Source organism: Lichenostomus cassidix, chromosome 3 (genome assembly GCF_008360975.1).
Source record: "Lichenostomus cassidix isolate B80296 chromosome 3, HeHo_3.0, whole genome shotgun sequence".
Classification (NCBI taxonomy): domain Eukaryota; kingdom Metazoa; phylum Chordata; class Aves; order Passeriformes; family Meliphagidae; genus Lichenostomus; species Lichenostomus cassidix.
Window position 1 is genome coordinate 6,664,699 of NC_139483.1, and position 22,625 is coordinate 6,687,323.

At 44.1% G+C, this 22,625-nt stretch overlaps 1 long non-coding RNA gene across 1 annotated transcript in view; it reads right to left on the reverse strand.

Moving 5' to 3' along the window:
• The window catches only part of LOC146438947 (uncharacterized), a 156,839-nt gene extending 137,598 nt beyond the window's left edge, over positions 1–19,241 (reverse strand). Inside the window, exon 1 of the long non-coding RNA XR_014850581.1 lies at positions 18,951–19,241. This is a non-coding gene — a long non-coding RNA (uncharacterized LOC146438947). The remainder of the gene's footprint in view (positions 1–18,950) is intronic.
• Between the last annotated feature and the right edge of the window lie 3,384 nt (positions 19,242–22,625).

The following is a 22,625-nucleotide window of genomic DNA, read 5'->3' on the forward strand; positions in this document are numbered from 1 at the left end:
GCCTATTAAATGAGTTCATTAAATTTCAGAAATCCTTTGAAATTTTGACATACCAAAAAATATGCTGAACTCCTTCCATTTCTTCTGACACCTCCTACAAATGCTCTAATCTGAGGAGATGCTGGGCACTGGAGCTTGGCTGCCCGTGATGTGGCCAACATATTAAGCATGTCCTGTCTCCATTGCAAGCCAAATAAACTAAGTAAATAAAACAGGGCATCAAGGTCCATCAAGTGACCTTTTGCAGCATCTTTGTCACTGGCCCAAGCACCACTCTACCGAGAATAATTTAGAGACAAGGGATAAATGTCACCAATGCTCCCTTAAGAGCTATGGGGTTTGCAACAGGATGGGACACACAAAACTTTTCCAGGATCGAGAACTGGCTCAGTGCTGAGCTGCAAACTTCAGGGATGCAGGAGGAAAGCAAAGGCAGGCTCTGTGTCATCTCCTCTGTGCTGCCCAGGCTGTATGGGACATCCTGCTCTCTGCCCTCCCAAAGGAGCACAGGGACTGCAGAAGGATGCTTTTTAGGCTAAGTCACACATGGGGAAAGAGGGCATAACCAAGCCATGGAGCACAGGCAGAACCATCCTGTTGGGAAGAGGCCTTTTCCACAATGAAATGTCCTGATACTCAAAGGTGGTGAGCATCAGGAACTGTGAGCAAACAGGAGCCGTGGGTGCCCAGTCACTGCAATCACATCCCATAAATGTTTAGGTGCCACACACTAACCGTGTATGAATAGTTTCTTTTTGTTTTAGAATACAAGGAAACAGAAGTTAATAGCTCATTGTTGCAATATTAGTCATACATAGACATCATGGGTTTGGGTCATGGGATTGGCTTGCTATCAAAAAGTTCTATGAGCCTACAAAGAAAGCGAAGTGTTGCTTAGAGGAGCATGCCTCTGAGCAGCGCTGTCACTCCTGGGGAGCTGTGTATGTACTCAACAGCAATTTGGAAATTAAAATGTACACAAGCTGATCGCTCATTAAGAAGTGTTTCTTTTTGGTGCAGAAAGAGCATTTATCATAGTTGGCCCACACCAACAATCAGCTTTGGACAGAAGCCACCTTTACTAATGAATGGGAGGGAACAGATTTTAATCTCTCCGAGATCTCTTATCAATTGATTTCAGACATGTATGGTTGGTTTTCTTCTCCAAGAATTATGATACTCCTCGAGTGGCAGCAGAGACCCAATATTTTTGTCGTATGGCTTTGTCTCCTGACACGATGCCATTCGGTCTTGACACTGTAGAGGCCTCTCTGCAGACTCTCTGCCCCTGTCTCAGATTATCCTTTTCTCCCTTGCATCATCCAGCCTTCCTGGGATTGCACTAACTCAGATCTAAACAAACAAGGGAGGGGAGAATAAACCAGCTGATACTTTTGATGAATTTTAGCCACCAAATATTAAAAAGATGGTTTTCAGCTCTGTGCTTGCTGATATGGTGAGAATGAACTCGCCTGGGAGTCATGTCAAGCCCTTGAATGGTACCTGCAAACGAAGGTGGCCAGAAGGCACTGAACTGGCATTGAAGAGAGAGCCTTTGATCAGGTCCTCAGGAAACACTTCCTCTGTCTTCCTGAAGTGTAACTTTAGACAAGGCTCCACCAAGGCCACTTCACTCTTTTGTGCATCCCCTTGAGCTCAGTGGTGAATGAGCTGAAACCTGCTCTGTTTCCTTTGCTAGGTGCCACATGTCAAGGATCCCCACGATCACTTTTGTTCCTTGCTTTATCTAAAGAGCTCCTTGCAGCAGCCCGGGCTGTCAGTGGTCATGAAAAGAGCATAGCTGGAATATAGCAGGATTTCATATCCTCTGGGCAGACAATTAACTGAGCCCCATTAGTGGCTGGATTTGCACGCCTGGATCCAAACAATAGCAAAAAGGTGTCAGATCTCCCTCGGGAAAGCAGGAAGACCAGACTCCTCTTGGGAGACTCCAAAGCTGCTGGAAGTCTGGTAGCTTCTGCCCCATGTGTTTAGAAGGACAGCAGCGGGTGCTTGAAGGGTTTGGGTGGATGGGAGATCTCTGGAGCAACTCTAAATGCCCCCAAATTGCTCACATAGCTCCAGTCTAACTCCTGCCTAAGTCAAGAGAAATTTTGTGCTCAGTGCCACTGGGCAGATCCTTAGTCCTTGAACCTCTCTACCAGCTGCTCTCACAGGATCATCCCTGAGGATTTGGTCCCAGGTGGAAAAGGAGACAGCAGAAAAATGGGGCAAGAAAGAAAAAACAATACCCTTTGTTTCGGTCAGCTGCTATGGATTCCAGGATCTCAGCCTGCTACAGGAGGAAGGACCACAGTGACATTTCTCAGAGAAATTCCCTCAGCTCCTCTCGATAAACACAGACATGGAGTGGAGTTTCTGCTCTCATACATGGATTTCCATGTCTCCTCATTACGATCAGCTCTAGGAGAATAATGTCATACAAGATGTCAAAAACAAGAAGCAACATGGTAGAAGAGTGCCACTTGGAAATAAAGCCCTGTTTTTACTGGATAGCTGATCTGCTAAAAGCAGTTATTTGAAATATCTGCAGATCGTTGGGATCTGTGAATAATTGCTATCTGCACATCTCAAATTCTTTACAGTTTTTGCTGTTACATAGCTCTGCATGTCTATAAATAGTAGAGCAATGTCGCTCACTGCATAATACAGTCTCTGTGTTTTTACAACTCATCATGAACTTCTATGTAATTTATTTTTTATTGAAGAATTCCAATTAATGGCTTCCTGGTGATTTTAAAGCCTCAAATTATCAGTCTCTGAAAACAAAGCAGAGAACATAATTATCATAAACCGAGAATTTTTCATTTTGAAGCTTATCTGTTTGTGCTAAGTATCTTGTCTGTAAGTAATTAGTGCCTTTATTTTTTTCAGTAAAAATAATGACCATTCTATGCTGCACATCCAAATTCCACTAACTGCTAGATGTACTGTATACATTATATTTGAAAATGCACCACCTTGGACCAGCTTTAAAGTATTTCATCAAATGATAATGGCAACAACAAAATACATCTGTTTGTTGGAATAAATTATGTGACATATTAAAAAAAAAGCGCTATTATATCTTTTTCTCTTCTAAGAGTAAAAAGCCTTTTAAAAATATGCACTTATTTATTACCATGGTGGCGTAGGATGATGGTGAGCTGCTTTAAGGCTATTTATAATTTGCAATTACTGATCAGGACTGATCAGATGATGGTGTAGATGGACAGAGCATCCTTTACATGGGTATCTGCCTTTACTGACACATCTTTGCACTGTGCTTAGTGCATCCAACCCAAGGCTGGAAGCTGAGGTAGGTAACAGGAGAAATCTGCAGCACCTCTCCCAAGCACTCCTTGTAAGGAGGGAATTTAAACTCAACTGTGAGATCCTGCTCCTGAAAACCTGGGGAAGCGGAGTGGATGGGGACTGTGCATATTTAAAGTCACTCCAGTGCCAAGAAGAGATTTGTGGCACTGATGTTTTCACGAGGGACAGAACTTTGCACAGGTTTCCTGCACAGTCTCCCTTGGGATGCTCAGTGCCTGTCTGTGTTTGCAGGTGGGATGGCTTTCCCAGCTCCAGGTAAATCAGTTTATAACCCAGAATGCAAGCGCTGGTCCTGCCTGCCATCATTGGAACTGAGCAATTTCTATGCTATGTGGGCCTCCCACATACATCAAGAGCCCCTCAGGGCAAGGGTAGAGGGAGACCTTGGCCAGACCTCTGGTCCCGCATTTGCTCTGCACATCCAGAGCATCCTCTAGGATCCAGAGAGGAAGGTGGGAACCAAGCCCTAAATGAGGATGAGTATGCCCTGTACCAGCCTTACTCAGCATTACAAGTCTAACACACACAGCCCTGCTTTATTTCCCTGTCTTGTACAGTAATGCCTTTTCTATTGTGGCATCAAGCAAAGAAATCAGATAGTCAATAATGCAGCAGCAATGCATGTTGGATAAAGTGGGGAGGAATGAATTAGGAACAAAGTGAGGATACTTCCCTACTAGAATACATTCCTGGTGATCTGTGGACTCTGCTCAAGGGCAAGCCAATTTCTAGGTTGCCCCAGACTGTTAATCAAATAACACTTCCAGCCTAAGATAGGCTGGTCTCTACTAGATACTGCACCCTCTGCAATGCCTGCAAACAGGTATGAAGCAACTCCCTGCTTTTACTTTTATAAGGCAACCTGCTGATTGCAGTAGAACTTCCTAAAGAGAGTGAATTTTAAAATGAACCCAGGCTAAAATGCTAACTCTATCATTTTAAACCATAAATAAACATGCCTTTAAAATCTAAAGTCCAGTTACAGTAACATCAGCTCCCCTCACTGGCTGGCTCCTCGCTCTGTAAGAAGTGGAGATGGTGCACATCACTTGGATGGTGAATGTCCCTCGACATCTGAAGGGGCTTTAAGGTCCCTGCCCAGCCTGACCACGGCACAGATGAGAGCTGGTGGCTGTCCAGCCCCAGCTCACACCTCCTGCATCCTTGAACCAAGATCCCCGGCTCCACTTCTGAGCTCCCCCCCGTTTTGGCAGACATCCAGGCCAGCTGCTAAAATAAATCTTTTTTTGTACTTCCCCTGCGAGCCCTGACGTTCTCCTACTGGAGAAAGGTAGCAATAGCGGTGGTGTTTCTTGGCTTTCATCCTGGCTGTGTGATCCACCCCGAGCCACTTCGCCGCACATCTCCAGCTCGCATTCCCAGGCTGCAGGATGAAGGAGAACTCACCGTCAGCCTCGCAGTCTCTTTGCTCCCAGGCACTAAGTAAATGTCAGCTTTTTTCACTGTGTTACATACATTGTTAATTTTAAAAAGAAATCCAATATCATTGTTTTTCATGCTAGCTGAGGTGATTCTGAAATTTAATAAAAATAATGGAATTTTTCATTAATGGTAGCCAGGGTTTAAGCCAGCACTAACTTCCATTGTGGGAAGACCAGATAAAAAGAGGTCATCCTCATCTTGTTACATTGCAACTGTCCTCAGTCACAACTTCAATGGCAAAGAATTCAAATGCAGTGCTTTTGCTTTACTGAACTAGCATAAATGAACTGGCACAAGGTGCCCATAAATGCTTTGGGGAAAGGGACACCCTGAGCACCTAAAAACGTTAGACCCAATAATGTTTTCTATAAGACAAAAATGCAAGGGGCAAGGAAATTATGTGAAATACTTTTTCCTGGTTAGGCATTTCTCTCACTGCAGTTCTGGCAAGAAGGGAAAAGTTAGGGGTAATTAGGGTAAGAATGTGGTTAAAGCATCCTGCAGACTCACCCTGCTTCAGTGGCAGCCCATCCTAACGGGAATCCTTCTCCAGTGGGTACCCACCTGAATTACAGAGCCGAGCAGGGAGGTGCATCACTCTTAGAGAAATTACTACACCATAATCTGTAGTATCTGAATATCTTCAGAGCAGATACCAGCATGGACTTTGCCTTCCCTGACTGCAGCTCTGTGGTCTGCCACCACCACATGAAGGACGAAAACTAAGGGGAAGAATGTGAAAAAAATATTTTGCTTGCAAAGTATATTTTCTTTATGGTTGTTATTGGAAAAAAAAAGAACCAAACCTACATTAAAACTATGCTGTGAGGCATTTTTCTTTCACTCTGTTGTTGTAAAAGGCTCCCCTGGTCTCACCCATATCTGAGGCCAAAGTAAGTAAGGCTCTTCCTCCCACCAACTCTTCCATTACTAAATCAGCAGTTTATCATCCCCTCTCCCAAGGCCACCGTTGAGTGGCCACTTTACAGCATATTAGCAGTCAGAGGAAAAATCAGCAAAGTCAGCCAGTGGCCATCCATGCTGCACGTGGGACTCAGAGCAGGAACAGCAAGATGCTCATCCCTCTCCCAGCCAGGTTATCTACCAACCAAGGAAATGCTTTTCCTGACCTCTTCGTTGGATATAACCAGATAAATGCAAGGAGCAAGAACAGTATCTGCTCTCTTCACAATGGTCTTACCCCATGGACAGTTGGAGTCCTTTTATATGTAAAGATCCATATAACTACTCCTGAGATAGGTGGGAGGGTGGTATGGGAAGCAGAGAGCAAACAATCTTCCCCAGTGAACTCCCAAAGAGCCTGCCCAACTCCAATGTCATACACGCTTTTATTTTGGCATCTGTATATTCCCATCAGCAAGACCTTCACTTAACAAGAAAAATACAGGTTTTTTTCTCCCTCTCTCCTTTGCTTCTGAGCCCGGCCTCTTGACGTTCAAAAGCCAAAGAGATCCCAGAATCCACTTCCTCTGAGCAAGAACACAGACTGAAGTTTAGCCTCAGGTTCTGCCTCTGCCAGCAATGCGCTCTGATATTAGGAAATATCAGAGATTATAGAGAAACTGAGAGCAGCACTTCTGTGGGAAGACTGAAAAATATGAATGGCTCTTTACAGAATAGCCCTTTCTTCCTGCAGACTTGCATTTCCAAGTTAAATCTGTCACGTATTTTCCCAACTTATCACTGGAAGCAAGGAACTTACTGCAGCAAGAAATTCACTGGCTTTTCCCAAATTTTCCCAAAACAGTCATTGATTCTCTCCCTGAACATCATTGGTGTGATTCACGGCAGAGCTTCCAGACTAGCACCGGGCACTTTATGTAGGACTGCCCCAGCCACAGCAGCAAAAATCACTGGAAACTTTGGAACTGGAAATGGAAATTTGCAGTAATATGTGATAATGAGGAAGACGGCTCCTGTCTCTGCTGCAGAAACCTGACCTTTTAACAGAGCAAATGTCAGGCAGAGATACACAAATGTGTTTAGACCAATATCAGCTGCTTCTCTGTGGGGTGCTCACACAGCCACATGGACAGCAAGGTATTCACAGCCAGTGCACATTCAGAGAGGCACAGTGCTGCAGGTCTCTCCTGGAGGAAGTATCCCTGGAAGGTGTGCTGCTGGATGCAAAGGGGCAGATCCTTAGAACACGGGCTGTGCATATCCTAGATTCAGTGTATCCGTATTTCCAGCTCACACAGAGCACACGCTACTCTGTCTTTCCACTGGTCTAGTTTTCCTTCCCATTCTGCTTCACCTGAAACACTTGTGTTTTCCAGGGCTGCCAGAAAGGACTGAAGTTGCAAATAAGCCCAGTTGTGAACCAGAGTCAAAAGCCAGAAAGGCAGGTGGCTTGGGTAGGGATGTAAATCCATTGTTTAGGATTCAAGGCCTAGCTTGTGGCCACCACCTGGAACGTCTGGAAGTCTCCATGTACTTGTCTCAAATGCTACTTTAGTTCCCCTGTGATTAAGGAAGAGCTAGCACTATGCTGGGAAAATAAAAAATAAAGACCTGCTTCTTACTCTTCCCACACTAAGATGGGGACATCTGGCACAGTAACAATACAGAGCAGACATATGTGATCCCATATACCCATCCATGTCTCCTCTTCAGTCCCAGGAGGTCTAACAGGCCATATTTCAAAAGACTCACATATGGCACCCAAGTGAGCCCTTAAATCCAATCCAGCTAAATTAATCTGATTGCTTTCCTAAGAGAAGCTGCACCCACATGAAGAAGACCAGCAGAACTGGCCCCTTAGCATGGAGCCCATCAGGCCAGTACATTCAGCCAGTACATCCAACAAGCTGCCAGTTCAGACCAGGGGACACCAGGCACCTTTTGGCCCTGGGTCTGTCTGATTTCTCAGGTGCAATTAGAAGAGAGGTGAGTGTATGTCCCAAAGCGTGTAGGGAGGTTGCACACAGAGTCAGCACCCTTCAGCTCCTTTTGAACAGTGCCACAGCAAGGCAATGAATGTTGGTGCTGGAATCCAAACATCAGGAAATGTGAGACTCCAGTGCCCAAAAACCTGCACGCCTACCCTGGAGCTCCCATGGCTGCATTTCTTGCTCCAGGGAGGAGAGCCAGGGTAGCAGAGATGCACATAATTGATCATTAGCTCTGCTTTAGCCTCGCAGCAGAGCTGCTCTCCTTGGGAGAGGCACACCAGGGACCTGTAGGGAGCATCCCCGTATCCCTGGGCGATGGCATGGGGATGACACGCTGAGGGGCCTGGCTGGTCCATCGGGGCCAGGAGAAGCAGCAGCAAGGGAAAAGTCTAAGAGGACAGCAAGGTATGACTACAAATTGTTGTGCTGCCCGAGTTAGCAATGCTGTTGGGGGATAGGAGAAGGTAATAAGCAGAATTTTCTAGGAAGCACGCTGAAAATAAGGTACTAAGAAAAGTCACTGAAAATGTCAGGCAAGCCAACAGGGAAAGGTCCAAGGAGCAAGCAAAAGCACAGCATATACTTTTTCATCTATTCAATCTGACCCTGGGCCCAGTGCCACAATCTTTTTAAGGTTAGTGGTGGGAAAGCTGCCTTTTGAATGTTTGCAGAGGCCTATTAACATCCTGTGCTGAGGAACCTTAAACCCCAGGTAGTATTTCAGAGGAAATGGACAGCACAAAACACAGACTGAAAATTAACCACAGCAGACCCCAGGCCTAAATAAGTTCCACTAGCCCTTTCTGAAATCACTTAAAGGCTTTCCTTCCAGTTGGACTCCTGCCCAACCACTTTAATAGGTGCAGCAGGCAGGGGGGAAGAAAAGGGGGGGGTGGGGGAGGGAGAAAAAAGAGAAAAATAAAAGGGAAAAAAAAACCTATTTGGCCCAGTAATTTAAACATTCTTTGCAAAACAATAATAAAGTAAAAATAAAAAAAAAAGGCAGTTTAACAAAAATTGCAAGTGTAGCAGGATCGGGAGGGTAACTTGGTGAAATTCTCTGCGGATGGCTGCAAACCTCTAATGGAAAGTTGTATAAGTGGCTGAGGCCAAAGTAGGCATTAATTACAATGAAAAATCAGTTTAGTGCAGGCCACAACTAAATTGGAAGCTGGTCCTCTAGGTAAAACAAAGAAAGTGAACAGAAGCTTTAGATTTGATTACATGGCAATACAAGAAAAATGTGCTGTATGTTGTCTATTATTAAAGCTGCTTTTGGGCCTTCTGTGTGCGCCTAAGGGATTTTAATAAAAAATTAGTAATAACCCTGCTGCCCTGGCTCGCTGCGGCTTTTGGCGTGTTTGTGGGTACAAGGCTACTTCTGCAGTACAAATTAAGTCACTTTAGACAAGCAACCTTGAAAGCATTATGTGATAAGTTCAAGCAGCACACTGTGACTCTGAGAGGACACAGTCCCTTACTGAGGCCAGCTCTGGGTTTAGAAGCTGCAATAGGATTTCATCAGGAAAGAAACCCTGCAACTGCTATATTTGTCTTTGATTATTCTTGGCAACACTAGAAATACATACCCAGGTTCATAAACACTGTATAAAATACTGCAAAAGAGTGAGTTAATGGCAAAAAGTCACCATTAACAGATTTTTTTTAAACAAATGCTAACTCCATAACCTTCTTTACATTGATGTAATGCTACTAATAACATTGTCTTTATTGCTAATATCAGCACTTGGTCCTTGGCATGGCTGGATACAAGTAAGCTGGGAAACTTTACCTGGATTCATTTAAAAATACAAAAAACCTCTCTCTCCCAACTTTATAAAAGTAACTTCTCTAATCCCTACCCTAGAGATATTTATTTTAAAATTATATTAATTATTTTCTTTATACTCCAGAATATCCATACCTCAGTGGTTCCAATTCTGCTGCTGAGTCCCTGTTTACAATTTCCTATAAACTAAAGGCAAAATTTGCTGTATGCAGAATTTTCTAACATCCAGGGAAATAAGGGAAAAAGGAAAAAACATTTTAGGGTTACAGAGACAAGGAAACATAGGAGAAAAAGCAGCTTTGTGTCTCCTTGGTAGTGGGCTGCTGCTATCAATTGCTCCAGTGGGCCTCCACCCCTCCAGCACTCCGTGCTGGGGATGAGGGGTTGTATAGTTCCTGGATGGGTGAAAATTTGGAAATTTTTATGTCACAGACATTGGGTATGTCCTAGAAACGCTGCCCAGCCCCCAAACCCTGCCTGCCTAGGAGAGTATCTGTACTCCTGTATTAGCAATGTTTGCTATTTCAGTATGAGTTGCATCAGGTTTCTGTGATCTCTACTAAAGAGCCTCCTCTTAGGTTATTTTCTCCTGCTTCAAGCCCACATTTACGACTCTTTTTCCTTAGAAAGCACAATTTGGGAAAAGCATCCAATCCTTTCTAAACTTACCAAGCATGAAGGATGAGGGGAGAACAACAACAACAACAACAACAACAAAGAAGAGAGAGAGGAGAAAAAGAAATAGCAAAAGACCTGCCACTGGTTTAATGCCACAAATTTTAAAGCCACCTCATTTGCTCATTTTTCAAATCTGATTCACAGCTGGGTGTGTTAGGTTGACAATCTGTCAACTCTCATCCTAAGCCCAGTGGCTCCATGAGCTGTTCCTGGGGTGAGCAGGACTAACAGGGGTGTGCAGATCTGGGCTCCTCCTGCCCATCAAGGTGATATGGACAACAATGTCCCCAAGTGCTGTGACAAGGAAAAGGGGCTCCTCTCTGTGATGTGACCTAGAAGAGTGCTGGAAAAGAAACAACTTTGGCTTTCAGTGCTTTGTCACACAGATGAGTTGGGCTTCAAAATCCTTTTATCCCAGTCACATGTGGCGGCATGCCCGGATTCATGTCACCATGTGCCATGCGCTCCCAACTCGGACTGACACCTTCCCTCTTTCCAGCTGTACTTGGTGTGTTTTGTGGTGTCAGGCAAAGCTGTCACAGAAAAGGACTATCCCTGTTTACTGTTTTGATAGCCAGCAGAGCTATTTTACAGTACAAAGCCCAATTACTTAAAAGAAGTTGGGGCATGAGCACTGAAAGAAAGGTTCTTTCTGAAAACAAAGCAAAACTAACACTGTAAACCTCTCAGTTCCTCCAGAGCAGTAGAGCACTGGGGGCGGGTGGCTCATCCCCATTCTTCACAGACTGCCCCTATTGCAGCCTGCCCTCCATGGAAGGATGAGAGGGAACAGAAGGGATTTCCTTGGGAAAATCAGCACAGCCAAGGCAGCTCATGCACCTGAGCACTGAGGTTGTACAGCGCTAAGGGAGGAGATTGGGAAAACCAGACTGTGGTGCAGAACATTTCCCAGCAGCTCTCCCTTTAACCCATCACGAGCAGTGGGCTCAGTCAGACACCTTCCCAACAGATGAATGCCATGGCTGGCAAGCAATGAACAGGGGCTGCCAGTGGGCATCGGCAGGGACTAGCCTGATGTAGCTGGAATACTAAAAATCCCCAGAAACAAACAGTCCTCTTTGCATACAACATATAAACCTACAGATACACACAGGTTTTGCAATATATCTGAGCTCGAAATACGTTAGCACATCAATGCTTCCAGACATGCCTGGAAGGTGCACCCAAGTCCCTTCTCTTTCTTTGCAAATGTGTTTACTTTTCCTCATGGAAAGCTGCAGCCGTGGAGGGTGCCTGGCACCACATCTGCTCAGCGAGTGCAGGAGTGGCCTCCAGAATCAAGTCTCTTTCTCCAGCATCTCTTATACTAAGATCTGTGAAAAAACAATGTGGAAAAAAAAAACCACCCAAGAAAAAGAAAAAAACCAACTAAAAACTTTTGTCTGTGTATTCAAAAGAGCCCTCTTCATGCCAGATTCATCTTCATTAAATTGGTCATGACCTTCCAGGTGTCTTTAAGGTTGAAGTGTTTGCTGGACCATTTAAAGCTCCTCTCCTGGGCTCCTGCGACCCTCCTGACATGGAGAGCTGGGCTTTTAAGAGTGTAGCCACCTTGTCAATGCTCAGAGGTCACTAATAGCCTGCCTTGGGCCTTCCAGCAGGTCGCGTTCGGCTTGCTAGCCCAACACAAAGGAAAAGGAGAGGAGAGCTGGGGAGGGGGGATAATTATCATTCTTCCTCTCCACCCCCCCTCTCCAGGCTGAGAGTTATGCTCCATGTCACTGTGTTAATGCGCTTGCATCCAGGGAGACACATAATGCTCCTCTCAGCCCTGTTTATTAGTGAGATCCATTTGCGAAAGGCCCTTCTTTTGTACCACAATATGAATGTGCTTTGATGGCAAATAATTACGCTAGTCCTTTTGACATGAGGATCCACAGGCTGCCCTAGTTAAGCCAGTAATTAGCCTGTCCTCCTTTTTTTTTTATTTTTTTATTATTATTGAGAAACTACAAATTATCCTCATATGAGCACTGGCCATTGCTTTTTCTCTTTTCTATTCTGCCTCTCGCTCTCTCCCTCTCCCTTGTATCTCTCGGCACTTTGGATAAGGGGAATGCAGCTGCACTAGAGCAAGATAAAGCTCCGCCATCAAGATGATGAACAATTTGGATGAAGAGGCTTCGAGATGAACACAAAAGCTGAAGAAGTGCGGCTGATGCAGCCCCGGACAGCTGAAGAATGCTGCAGTCTGCAGATGAATAGCCCTCATTTGTGAATATACAGATTTTCCATGATGAATAAAAACTGAGTGTAGGTCACAATAAATAAACTTTTTTTTTTCCCCTTCTTCTCAAATAATAATTCAGGTTCCCGGCACCAAACAGCTGTAAATTGAAGGTTGTGCTTAGTTTTCTCAACTCTCAAAGGGGATAATTAAGCTAAGCTCATATTGTTTGATATATTAGCGTAATGATGAGCTACTATATTCTGGCTTGTTTCGAGTTATTTTAGGGTTTTTTTTTTCCATTATCTCTTTTCTTAAATTACATTTCAAATACATTTTAAATCTAGAAACAGCATTTCTGAAACACAGTTGCCCTGTGTTTGGGTCTATCTGGAATGTATTCATATAACATTTAATTAAAGATGCTACATCCCCTTTTTTTGGGCAAAAACCATGGAGGTAAAAAATATTGACATTATTTGACTAGTCCTGACATCATCTCATTCAACTGCCTAACCTGTATGCTTATTGGTGCAAGACAGTTAAATGTGGCTTTATTCTTCATCAATAAAGACAGTCTCTACCCTTCTGAACCTTTAGGACTGGCAGTCCTTGGCAACCATAAAACCACTTCAGCCCTCCTAATTTTTTCGTAAGTTCATTTGAAGGTCATCAGAGGACAAATATAATTTCTGATTTTACCTGTAAACTCAGGGTTCCACACACAGAATGTGTGGAAGGTGGATGGCTGACCAGATTTGGGGCCTCTAAGAAGTTTAAAACACCTGCAAGTTGAAGAGGTGTCTTGGGAAGCAGAGTAGAAGTGAAAGAAGCCCACAAACCAGAGTGCAGATGGAGAGCAATGTTCTAAAACATGCTCATGAAAGTAGGATACAAAGTAATAGTAGTGGTAGTAGTAGTAATGAGTAGGACAACTCAATAAAATGATTTGTTATCTTGTAATTTTCCAAACTAGAAGAACACATGAAGCTTTTTCTCCATAATCACAACCCACAAAAATTGAACAATGATTGTATTAGAGAAGAAGGAAATCAGGGAGCAGCACAGTGATTTGACTTTGAGTTTCAGTATTGAGTAGAAAGTTCTGCTAACCTAAGTCAAACATACTTTTCCCCTTACCTATGTTTTGAGAATTAAATCCCACAGCACACTCATTTGTTTATGTACTAAGGCTATGGCACAGCTTCATAGCATGGTGAGAAGAGACAGTTCAAATATTTCATGGAAAAAAATATGATTATCCTACCTCTTGACCTGTTTCTGGAACCAATGTCAAGCCACATGTTTTTTATGGTTCAAAAATGTGTGTGAATTGTTCCTTTCATCTCTAGTTTGGGATCAAAGGGAGAATAGCCCCTGTGATATTTACAGCATGCCTAGAAACCCCAGGGATCTTCCACCAAAGCATGTTCCTATGAGGTTTCTGAATTGCTCTGCATGGCCAAGACTCTGACATGGGTGGGTGAGCATTGGGGTGCCAGTGCCAAACTTTTCCAGCTCTCCCAGCCTCAGTGATACCTCAATGAGGATTATTTCTCAATGAGGATTAAAAATCCCACTGTCACTTTCTTGACCAATTGTCATACTGTAAGAAGGCAGCCCAAACTTTGAGGATTTCAGTGGGTTCAGGATCAGATTCCCTATCTTCTTGACATGCCCAGAGTGGTCTGCTCTAAAGCTTTGCCCATAATCCACCATCCTTTTGCTCATCCCATCGAACAGCAATGGAATGTCACCATGGATAAGGTGGGGCACAACTTTCTCCTCCTGGGCACATCAACAATACGCTAATCACAAGCATGTTAGGAAGACCAATTAATCAGAAAATGCAAAGCAGGGAGGGCAGGGGGGAAAGAAAAAGGAAAAAAAGAAAATCTGGTTTCTTCCCCCACCTGGGAGAAAATTCCCTCTGGCCACTCACTCCAAGAAAACATCACCACAATCCTGATCTAAAGGCCATTAGAGACTGTGAATCGTCCCGATGGCTTCAAGGGAGTTTCAACCAGGTCATTACTAAACCCAGGGCTTTGCAGTGCGGTGTATCAGAGAAAAGCAGGGAGCCATGCACATCCCTAAGGATCAGAGCTCCCAGGGCCCTGCAGGTTTCTGCCTGGTGGAACCGACAGCAGTCAAGAAAGCTTGGATTGTCATCTAGAGCCCATTCAGTACTTAAACTGATGATGGATCTCCATTCATTCTTGCAGTAATGGCTGGACATTTATTAACTCTTTTCTCACTCACTATCTCCCTACTTAAAAGGGTGCTCACAGCAAAACTGGGATCAATAGTTAGGAAAACAGATTTTTTCATTTGACAGCTATGTAAAAACACACCTTTAATTTGTACATAGCCCTCTATAGACTCTGCTTACCAATTAAAGATTTTTTATGATTTTGTAACAGCCATGAAAATATTATTCCTATTTTTGTTAGGACCCGGAAGTCCTCATCAGAGGGCCTGTACATGTCTGCAACAAGAGAGAGGGAGGAGGCAGCTCCTGCTCTAAAGAGGTTGCCATTTTAGCATGTAAGAGACAACAAAGTGCAGATAAACCATTCAGGAAGCAAGAGAGGTTGAGGACAAGGTAAAGGTAAAAAAATTAAACAAACAACCCTTTTGTGCTTAGTAAGTTCAGCCTCAGTTTATGCTCTTATAGGATTTCAATATTTTTCAGATTATGCAATCTGATTTAATTATCAGTCACTCAATACAAGTCTTGTTCTTCATCTCCGTCAGAAGAGTTGATGGAGTCAAAGGGCCCTCATGGCACTGGTGGGAAGCACCACTCTCTCTTTCAAAACTTCAGACTGACCCAAGGGATCATCAATCAGTAGCTCACTTTAAAATTCTGTTTAAAATGTTTTACTAGCTCACTTTACTTGGCATTTTTATCACTATCTATATCTCTAAAGCAGTGATATAATTAGTAAAGCTATTAATGTTTCTTACGTTTAGTCTTACAAAAGCTACAAATATCTATAAATCTGGCTTACAGCAAAATAAATAACGACAATAATTCTGTCAAGCATCAATATAATTTGCTGGACAGCATTGTGTAAACCAAGCAAATATCTGAACCATTAATGAGTTTAATCTGTGCCATTTAACCAACCCCTCAGTAAATTGTTCTACAGGCCAGAGAGGGGTGTCCAGCTTAGTTTACTCTGCAGATTTCCCACTATTTACTTTCCCACAAAAGTGACCAGCTGCCTTAACCCAGTTCTGCCTCACACTCTCCTACAACTTGGGACAATCTCTTATCAAATGTGTAGAAAAGGGTTCCCCCCCCACCCCTTGTAAAGCTTTGGGATTTCAGAAAGGCTGATGTTCTGCATGGATCCACATTCCTTCATCCAAAATGAAACAAAAAAAAACCCCACCTGCCACCAGAAAATAACCTCCCTTTCCTTTTTTTCCCTGACAATATTCACTTTTTAGTGGCGAGGGCGTACACTTAGGACAAGATAAAGTCAGTTATAAGACACTGCTCTGTGTGGTTCAAACCAGTGACAGGAATCTGGGTCCCAGCATCTTCGCCTTAGGGCTAGGCTCTCTCATTCAAGCCAAAATTTATGCCTCAGGCAGGAGAAACTTTTCATCTCTAAAACATCAAACCAGGATGTTGCAGAATCCTGCTTTTTGTCATATTGCCTGCTCCAGATACAGGGATTTTTGTGAAAACTCCTGGACAGCTCACACCCTCAAGACTTTGAACCATGGCATGGGCCACCCTTTATTCTGCTAACACTTGATTTTCTTTAAAATTGAGTTTCAACATATGCACCAAAACAACAACAACAACAAAAACCAAACACACACCCCCCAAAAAAAAAAAGAAAACCAATGGAAAGGACAGACCAAGTCTTGGCAAAATAAAACAATCCCACCACCCATGGCATCACCATTTTCACTAACAAAACAAATGTCTGCTCTCATGAGCCCTGAGTAAAAGCCCCTTTAAGTAAAAGTATTAGAAGAATACATCAGCTATAAGATATAATACCAGTGACTAATACCACAGGATGGGCATTTTTAACTTTCACTCTGAAATGACTGGATGATAAGAGAGTACAATATATATTTTGAAGAGAAGATCTTTTTAATATAAGTGTTTTATGATGTAGTCATACATCATTTCTAACTAAAATGCTAAACAAAACACCATCCTTTTCTGAAACATAGATAATGATGGATTTTTGTTATTCTATTTTATTCCATAAAATAATTTTTCAACCCAAACTTTTATTTTATTGATGGCATAAGAAGGCCCCAGTGTATCTTCCTTCATATATGAGACAATTTCATGAAAACTGTGAGCTAAAACTCAAATGTTATTACAGAGAAAGAATTTTTGGATACGTGATCATTTATTGGGATAGTCCCACAAGATGGGATTAAAGGAGATTAAAAGGACCAGGTATGTTTTGTTGATTGCTTTGGCACTTGAAAACCCCTCTGATCTCAGAGCAGGAGTTTTGTGGGTATTATTATAATAATAATGGGGATCTTGGAGGACGGGAGGTGGATAAGCAGAAGGAAACTAAATCCAATAATGTTTGTACTGTCACAAAGCCAGGATGGTTTGGGATATGATTTAATCCTATGGAGCAGACCTTCCCAACACTCCTAAGCAAGAGATAGACAAATAAATATACCCTGTAAAATAGAGGCATATCTGCAAAGTGAAATCCCTCACCCTTCCTGGGCAAAATATCTTATTCCCTCAACTCCAAAACTCGCCAATAATTTGGCTCTGTATGTGCCGAGCAAGAATCCCAACAAATCTCTGCCTCCTCCACTTTACAGCCTCGGCAAAACATGACATCCCAGGATTTGCCTGTGCTTTCTGTCTCCTTCCTTGTCTGTTTTCATGTGTACCAACTAAACAGACTGTGTCAGTACCTATAAGGAACCAAAATATTGTAAGTACTGACTACTGCAAAAATATGAAACACCTTTTTTAGTACTTGGTTCAAACAGACGGAGCAAGGGGGAAGGAAAATGGCATTTCCACTGTTCTGGTGTTGAGGATGGATGGCTGCTCACTGCACCACTGCTTTTCCAAATACCTTACTCTGTCTATCACAAGACAATTTCTCCCACAGAGAAATTCTCTTGTCCCAGGGACTCCCAAGCCTGCCTGTGTTTTTAAAAAAAAGAACTTTCCTGGAAAAGCTGATGTTAGAATGGTGGTGTGAAGTTGTACAAATTTTATCACTTCTGTGCTTCAAGAAAATCCAAATTAAACCCTCAACTCATAACACTTTAATCCATTCTTCTCATGAAGTCAACAGAACAACACTGAGTTGGACCAAGCAATGAACCAGCCCATGGCAGGCACATCTGCAGCAGAGACCCAGAGCCTGCTTTTACAGCAGTTTAGTAATGAATTCTAAAAAACTCCAGGCCTTGTTTTGAGTTCTTACACTGAGTACTTTGGCTATATACCTCCTGAAGATTTTGGCTGTGGTGCCCAATCAGAACAATAGCTCAGAAGAAGCCAGCAGTCCTGGTTACAATTAGTTGGGACTATTTTAACTACCTGTTGGGTTGTTACAGGTTTAAGGACTGGCCGGCGAGAAGAAGGTTTTGGCAAAAACATCTTTGCTAAATTAGGGAGACTTTGGGGTTTCTTTGTTTTAAGTTCAGCATCATGGTCTGGAAAAGCTGCTTTAAAAACCCAAGGTATATCCTTCCCTGTTTTTCATGCCCTTATTTGACTCTTAGCTCTCCAAGGAAGTCCATATTCCTTGTTTACACACAGTGGCCAGCATAGCACCTTCCTGTACCCAGCTGGCCTGGGAGCTCAGTCAGAACAGAAATAAAAACAATTTGAAGAGAAAGTGAATGACATGACCAGTATGATCTTCCCCTAAATCCTGGATGAAAAACCTCATGAAATCCACAAGGGAAAGCCTGAATGTATTAACAAAAAAAAGAAAAAAAATTAAAAAACAAAATTAAGACATCTGTGAAAGAAGTTCTACTTAAAATAGAAGGCAGCAGAGACCAAACTCTGAGAGTCCAGGTTTTGAATGAGCTTTCATTATTCATTGACCCAGGTTTCTTCTCTATGCTATGCAGAAAGCAAAAGATTAAACCGGTGCCGATGGGAGCAGGGACAGGAGGGTAGGTGCTGTGGACAGCTTGGCCCCAAGGAGCTGGGCAGGGTGTGCTTTGACTGCGCACTCAGAACTTCCCAGCACAAGGGTGCAGCAACTCAGCTAATTGGGAAAGATAAAAGGCAGGTTTTTATGAGACAGACACCATCATTATCAGAAATGAAGGATAAAAACTTGAGCAGCTACGTCTTATTTTATCGCTGGGAAGTCTCAGAAGGAAAAAAGAATTATCAAAGTTTTTGATAGTTCCATTTAACCACAAGAAAACTATGTTAATGTAACCTTAAAGGTTTGACTAAAACCTATGAAATCAAGGCAACTGTTGGAGGTTAGAATTGCTCCTTTTGTTTTCTTTCTCTCAGGGAATTTTGTCCCATCTGTTGCTAAGAGACAATAACAACCGATACTTAAGAGAGACAAAAGAAGTAGCCAAGCTCCAGGGGAAGGGTGCAGCTGACTACTCCCTTACCTGAGAGGTTTCTCTTGAGGGCAGAGATACCGCGGGATTTGGGCTGGTGGAAGGGGCTGGGCACAGCTTCTAGCTGGAGATTTGGGCTGGCGGAATGAGCTAGCCACAGCTTCTAGCTCGCTCTGGAGGCATGGCAGAGGAGCTCGGCTGCCGTGGCTGTGGGAAGGATCCAGCACCACTGCAGAGTCCTGTCTCCTACTTTTATTCTCCTACCATGAGGGAGGCTTTGCTCGTAGGAGTGGCCGTGAAACTGAGAGCTTATTAACACCTTACCTCAGTGGAAAGGACTCTCACCATCTGCCTCGGGACATGCCAGGACCCCGAGCCCTCAGCCTCTGAGGGAGCCTCTCCCACTTGGGGAACCCGGCTGCCACTGCTCTGGGGTTTTGCTACACTGTAACCCCGCACACCCCCCTCCTGCCAGGGCTGTAGAGTTTCCACTATCTCTCGCTCACTACCCCAGGTGAGCCAGCCTCCTGTCGCTCCGAGGTTCCTGCCACAGCCCACTTCGCCATCCAGCCCGCCCGCCATTGCCGCGTGAGGGAGATGCGGCTGGGCTCGTGCTACAGCGCCCCCTGCCGGCGCGGAGGAATAATCACCCCTACCCGGCCGGGAGCAAACAGCGCCCCTGCCGGCTGTGACCGGAACTGCACCAAGGGGAGAATGCTCGACAGCCCAGAGAAGGCTCTGACTGGGTTTCTGGTTTTGTTTGTTGCTTGTTTGCCTTGTTATAAATATTAGCAAAGGTTTGTTATTTCTTTTCCCATACCTTTGCCTGAAAGCCCCTTGATTTCAAAGTTATAATAATTCAGATGGAAGGGGGGGGGTTCATATTCTCCATTCCCAAAGGAGGTTCCTGCTTTTGTTGGCAGACACCTGTCTTTTCAAACCTGGAGAGCAATTTACAGTCCAGGCCTCAGCTTCTTCCCTAACCCACCTGTAGTGCTGGAACCGTGTGAGACACAAACACTGCCTGCCTAGTGACAGTGATATTTATATGGGCAAACCATACTGCTGACCCCTGTAACTCCAAAACTAACACCCAGCACAGCCCCTGGAGCTGCATGTAGAGTGGGCTTATGTTTTCTATGTTTTTCCTTTGTTTCTTGTAAGGAAAACATAAAGACAACAAGCAGAAGCAGTTTCATCACAAACCGATCCAACACAAAATTTGCCTCTCCAAAGCATGGCTAGGCAGGGAGAAGCAAATGCTTTAATGGCCAAGTTTAAAAAGCCCTGAAAGTCTGGGTTTCTAATGAAAATACTGACAGACCCTTAACCACCCGGCAGCATGAGCAGGCGCCACCGTAATAACCATTTAAGCCCTCTTTTCTGAGAAAGGCTTGGCCCAGCAGTGCGGGAGGAGTAAACAGGGCTGGTAACTTAATGACCTTTGAGCATTAGCAGATGGCCTTTTTACGAGCACAGATTAGCAGAACATGGGAGTTTTTAATGGCCACTAACAGGTGCCAAGGCTGCTTTTCCCTCCTCTACCAACCCACAGCCAGTAAAGCACCAATCTGCCCTCACCCTGTCCTTTATTCCTCTTTACACCCCAACATCTTGGATGACACAGCAACATATGCTCTGCACCATCCTGATAAAGCTGTAGGTCACCCAAAACCAACAGCACCTCACCTTTGGGTGATGGCATTGTCATCTGAGTTGTCATCACAATATCACTTCTGAAGTGCAGCCTGTTCAGTGGGGCTGGTCAAAATGGTTGCCCCCTTCTTTCTGGTTCAAGAGAGATGTAGGAAACCTCAGCAGCAGGTTCCAGAGCTGTTTGAAAGCAAGAGGGAGTCTAAGCAAAGCCAAGGCAGGGGATTCCCTGCTCTGATTTATAATATCATGGTGTTTACCTACGACATCCCCAGCTCTGCCCCATTAAAGACACCCTGGTATCTTTATGAGCTGGGGCTGCAGTAAGTGCTCCATTCACATCTCAGCAAATATTCCCTCACCCAGGCTTATCCTGGCCCAGGAACAACTCAGGAGCACACTAGGACTCAAGGCAATTACCAAATTGGCTCCTCTGCATTTATCTCTGTGGGTGGGTAGAGGAAAGCCCTCACAATTAATCTCAGATGCTGCCTGATTAGACACAACTCAGGGGTTATGATCCTCTCAGAGCCAAGGGGCCTGCTCAGAGTCTGGAGCTGCTGTGAGTGGGCTGAGGCAGATCCTGCTCTCCCCTCAGGTGCGGGGGATCACACACAAGTGCATGTCAGAGGCCACTGAGTGAGAAACTGAGGAAATGTAAGAAAAAAAACAGCAGGAGCATGGCTGGGAGCAGATTATGGCATCCTTCAGCCTCCATTCTTTGGGCTTCCCACTCTTGGCCTCTCAGCTCCCATTATTGGCCTCCAAATCTCTTACCCTGCACTATCTTGGCCTCCTACTCTCAGCCTCCACTCTCTTGAGAGATGCCATATGTCAGTGTCTTATTTTTCCATAGAAAAAGCTAACACGGTGCAAACTCCAGATTTTGTAACGTGTGGTGGCAGTGCCAATCTTACAACTGTCAGCTTGGAATCCCTTAATAGAAGGAACATATTATGGCTGGGATTTGAGGCAAAACACCAGGGAAAGAGATTGGAAAACTCAGGGAAAAAAAAATTCCTTGATAAAACAATTAAAATTTGCCATGCAGAGGAATTCATCATGTCCAGAACAGAATTCCTGGAAAGCAACTTGAGACACTTCCTGTGAGATGCTTCACGTGAAGTACTGCAAGAAAACAGCCCCCAGCCAGGAGAGCATGAGGCAGAAAACGGTGCATTAAACTGTCCACTGTGGGAAATGATACAGGAGAGGACATGTGGAGCGTGGGGAAAGCAAAATGCTAGCAGCAGCAGCAACAGTGCTAGCTCTGGGCCCTCCTGGCACCACTGCTGATGCCTCTGGATATGGGTGGACTCAGCCCCCAGAGGAAGAAGAGGGATCATGGCAACAAGTCCAGCAGTGGTGCATAAGTCAGTGTGGGGCTAATTCCAGTGGTATTATGGAAGAAGAAATCCAGGTACAATAGGGAATAGAAAAGCTAAAGATGGAAGCTCCCAACAGAGCAGGGCTGAAGGAGCTGATGCAGGGCTCATCCTGTCATACAGGTGTTTACATCGATGGGAAATAAGAGAACATTTTCCATTACCTAAAAGAGAGGTGCACTTGGAAGCTGGGCTAATGCCCAGTGTGTCGGATATGTCCACAGGGTCCCTTTCCTTCATGCTCATTATTCTCTTTGGGGACTCTCCTGCAGTGCCATTGGGATTGTGCAGTGTTTCACAGGAAAATGCAATTTCTTGTAGAGACACAGGGTCTGCAGAGGTGCTGGCTGAACTTGAAGAAAAGGGCGACAAAAAATAGAATCAGAGCTTGAAAAAACTTTGGGAAGAGCGTATTGCTGTGCAAAAGCTAAACAAAACATGAATTAAAGGTAAGAGAAAGATGTGCCAAAAGGCCTGATGGTGACACCAAATTTCAGAAGAAACAGGAGTGACTTACACAGATGCCAGATCTGGCAGGAAGCACTGATGTCTACAGACCTCCTCAAAGAGAGGATTAAGCCACACTCTTGAAACTCCAATGGCTAGAGAGAGACCTGAGCTTTATGTGACAGATGTGGAGACCCTCATCCTGCAACCAAGCAGGCAGTAATGCCCAG